This window comes from Tamandua tetradactyla, chromosome 7 (assembly GCF_023851605.1).
Source record: "Tamandua tetradactyla isolate mTamTet1 chromosome 7, mTamTet1.pri, whole genome shotgun sequence".
Classification (NCBI taxonomy): Eukaryota; Metazoa; Chordata; class Mammalia; order Pilosa; family Myrmecophagidae; genus Tamandua; species Tamandua tetradactyla.
In genome coordinates, this window is record NC_135333.1 from 31,174,945 (window position 1) to 31,179,443 (window position 4,499).

At 40.8% G+C, this 4,499-nt stretch overlaps 1 protein-coding gene across 5 annotated transcripts in view; it reads left to right on the forward strand.

The window, feature by feature from the left end:
- GTPBP1 (GTP binding protein 1) overlaps positions 1–4,499 on the forward strand; it is a 33,107-nt gene that overhangs the window by 22,801 nt on the left and 5,807 nt on the right. The window lies entirely within an intron of this gene.

The window sequence follows — 4,499 nt, forward strand, 5'->3', positions numbered from 1 at the left end:
ACATGATCATTCCGTTCTACATATATAATCAGTAATTCACAATATCATCACATAGGTGCATGTCCATCATCATCATCATTTGCATCAGTTCAGAAAAAGAAATAAAAAGACAGTAGAAAAAGAATTAAAATGAAAACAAAAAAAAATTATACATACCATACCCCTTACCTCTCCCTTTCATTGAACACTAGCATTTCAAACTAACTTTAACATTTGTTCCCTCTATTATTTATTTTTATTCCATATGTTCTACTCATCTGTTGACAAGATAGATAAAAGAGCATCAGACACAAGATTTTCACAATCACACAGTCCCAACGTGAAAGCTATATCATTTTACAATCATCTTCAAGAAACATGGCTACTGGAACACAGCTCTACATTTGCAGGCAGTTCCTTCCAGCCTCTCCATTACCTCTTGAATAACAACATGATATCTACTTAATGTGTAAGAATAACCTCCAGAATAACCTCTCCACTCTGTTTGGAATCTCTCAGCCATTGACTCTTTGTCTCATTTCATTCTTACCTGTTTTGGTCAAGAGGGTTTTCTCAGTCCCTTGATGCTGAGTCTTAGCTCATTCTAGGGTTTTTCTCAATTCCTCGATGCTGAGTCTAAACTCATTCTAGGATTTCTGTCCCATGTTGCCAGGAAGGTCCACAACCCTGGGAGTCATGTCCCACGTAGACGGGGGAGGGTGATGAGTTTGCTTGTTGTTTAACCTATCCTTGCAGGAATAAGCTTCACAGGGGCGAACCCCAGAATCAAGGGCTCAGCTCATTGGCTTGGTTGTCCCCACTGCTTATGAGAATATCAGAAATTCTCCAAATGGGGAAGTTGAATTCATTTCCTGCTTTTTCCTCGGTTTCCCAGGAGGACTTTGCAAATACTTCTTTATTCACTGCCCAAATTACTCCATGTTAATTCTTACTTAATAGTCTTTTATTAGAGCAGTTGTAGGTTTATGGAAAAATCATTGTTTCCTTTTAATTTCTGTAGGGTTGGTAGTAATATCTTCCCTTTGATTCCTGATTTTAGTTATTTTTGTATCTTCTCTCTTTTTTTTCTTTCTCAGTCTAGCTAAAGGTTTGTTGATTTTATTGATCTTTCCAAAGAACCAGCTTTTGGTTTGGTTGATTCCCTTTATTATTTCTTCATTTTCTGTTTTATTTATCACAGCTCTAATCTGTATTTCCTTCCTCTGCTCACTTTGGGTTTAGTTTGCTCTTCTTTTTCTAGTTCTTCCAGGTATGAGATTAGGTCTGTGCTATGAGTTCTTCTTTTGTAATGTAAGGTGCTATAAATTTCCCTCTCAGCTCTTCCTTCACTGCTTCCCATAAGTTTTAATATGTTGTGTTTCTGATTTTATTCATCTCAAGATATTTCGTGATTTCCCTTTTGATTTCTTCTTTGACCCGTTGGTAATTTAAAAGTATATATTTTGGGATTTTTCAATTCTCCCTCTTACTGATTTGTAGCTTCATTCCATTGTGGTCAGGGAAGATACTTTGTGTAATTTCAGTCTTTTTAAATTTACTGAGACTTGTTTTGTGACTTAACATGTGGTCTACCCTGGAGAATGATCCATATACAACTTGAGAAGAGTATGTGTTCTGCCATATTGGTGTGCAGGGTTCTATATTGGCTTATTAAATCTAATTTATTTTCATTAGGGTTCAAGTTCTCCATTTTCTTATTGATTTTATGTTTAATGTTCAACCCACTGATGTAAGTGATGTATTTAAATCTCCAGCTATTTTTATAGAGGTGACTATTTCTCTTTTCAGTTTTGCCAGTGTTTGCTTCATATATTTTTGGTCACTGTGGTTAGGTGTGTAAATGTTTATAATTGTTATTTCTTCCCTGTGGATCGACCCTTTTATTAATATATAGTGTCCTTCTTTGTCTCTTGTAACAGTTTTTTACTTAATTTTGTCTGCTATTGGTAGAGCTGCTCCGGTTCTTTTTGATTGCTGTTTGCGTATTTGGGTCTAGGGTGTTTTTTTTTAAACATACGGTTGGATCGTGTTTTTTTATCCATTCGGCCAAGCTATGTGTACTCTGTTTGGGGATTTTAATCCATTTACATTCAGTGTAATTAATGATAGGGCAGGGCTTAGTTCAGCCATTTTGTCCTGTTTTTTATATGTTTTTAATTTTTTTTTTTGGCCACCGTTTCTTATATTGTGACCCTGTTTTGTGACTGATAGATCCCTTTTTCATTTCCATTTCTGTATGTGTTTTAAATACTTTCTTTGTGGTTACCCTAGGGTTTGTATTCTAACCTACAAGTTCAAGAAGAGATACCAGCTTAATTTCAATAGTTTACACAATCTCTGCTCTTGTACCCTTGTGTTTCCCCTCTTTATGTTGTCTTTGTCGCACATTACTTCTTTATATTTTGCGTGTCCATTACGTGGAAATAGTATTTCTTTTTCAGTTGTATTCTAAGTCTTATAGAAAATAAAGAATAGAATTACATATCAAGGATACTGTACTAACCCACATACTATTGGGTTTTGCATTTACCCAGATAATCACCTTTACTTGGAGATCTTTACTTCTTCATACTGCTCTAAGCCTGTCACTTGTCCTTTCTTTTCAACCTGAAGGACTCCCTTTAGCATTTCTTATAGGGCAGTTTTATTTTGCTGCATAGAGGATTTGGGGCTGGTATTTTTTTCTTTCAGTATCTTAAATAGGTCATATTGCTACCATCTCTTCCTGTTTCTTTGTATGGCTTGTGCTCTTTTGTTGATGTCTGGGCATCTGATGCTTTCTTTAATTTGCCAGCTCGGGAAGTCAGTTTCTCCCTCTTGCTTGGGTTAGTGTAAACTGGCTGTGTGTTCCGACTCTTCTTCCATGCGTGGCCCTGTTTATACTGAACCTTAGAGCAGCCGTGTGTAATAGTTCACATTCTCTCAGGCCTTTCTGCACCTGCTTCTTGCCCCGGGGCCTGTGCAGTAAGTGTTAAGAGTGCCCTGTTATGTGCGACTTTTTCCCTCCTGGGAAAGGATTCCCTTCCTCTCTTCCTCCTCCAGGAGTCCTGGATTGTTCTCTTTGTTTTTATACAAGTTTTCCTCCCCAGCAGTTATGATTTGCTCAACTCCTCCCTTGCTCTCTGGGCTACCTTTTCACTCCAGCTTTCAGCCCTATACTGCCCTGCCTTACATGGTTCAGTTTCCCCTTTTTCTGTGGCTTTTCTGCCTCCGGTAAGCTTCTGCATTAGAGCATCCCAACCCATGGAACTAAATAGGGTCAGTGTTCAGAAGCACCCAGTGTTTCCATTTAAGTGCACTAGCAATTAGGGACTAGTCTGGAAGTGTGCACAGTTTGCTAATAGTTCCAAGGCAGGTCCCTCTGATTTCTGGGGGACCACTTTGTACATGTGTGCACACTGACTGCCAGGTACCACCTTGGGACTGTGTGACCTTGGGTCACTATGCCTGAGTGTGTATGGGACTCTCAGTCACTGCCATGGGTGGCCTGTAGTCAGTGCCTGTGGCAGAAGGTGCCCAGGCTAGAGCACTGCTGCCTTTGGGTCTCTTAAACCACCTGGGACCAAATGCAGGGGAGGGGTCTGGACTGGCAGGTCTCTCCTTTTCTGGGGGGTAGGGGGATAGGAATGAGGGTTTGTTTTTGTGTTTTTTTTGCACTTGTGGAGTCTTTCTGCAGCCTCTGTTATCCTTCAGAGCTCTAAGTGAGTTGAGTCTGCTTTTTTATTTAGCTTTCTCTAAGGGAAGAAGTTCCCAGGGATGTCGTATGCTGCCATCTTGATGATGTCACTCTCCTAGCATTTGGTTTTGATGAAATAGAATAGCAAAACATGCAAGTTTCCCTCTCATAGTAAAACTAAGTGTTGTTTGTGTGTATGTGAGTATGTGTATTCTGAAGTCCAAGATGTTTGAAAGAACTGACTGCCAAAGAGGGTCCTCCTGTACTCACCCCAAGCACCCTTCTCAAGAGTAGGTTGCCTTGGGCCCAGTTTCACGTGGCTTTCACTCAGCATCTCCTGCCAGCTCTCTCCCCCAGGAGATTAGCCTGGTGCCCCTTACATCCCCCTTTCCAGTGTCTCTCTTTCTCCACCTGAACCCTATTTGTCTGACTCCTCTTTGGTGAAGGAAGTGTCTGTCTGCCTCTTTTTGTCTTTTCTGCTCTTTCTCCCTTTGAGTCTTTCCTCTGGTTCATTCATCCCTTTTCTCTTTCCCCCTATTGGCAGTGGCAAATATTGATTCCTCCTCTTCTTTGCACTTCTCTGAATAGCTCCTGCTGAAACCGTTATCATGTGTGACCCACCTGACCTTCAAGGAAGCCAGATGGGCACTGGCTCCATTTTACAGAACAAGGGGTCACATAGTAAAGGACCAACCAGACTGGGGTCAGGACACTGCCTGCTCGCTTGTCTCCTGCCCCCTCTTTCTGCTGCCTGGCTCCTCTGATTTTCTGCCCTGCTCCCAGTGGGCGAGGGCTTCTCAAACTCCTTCCTTCTCTCTTTCAG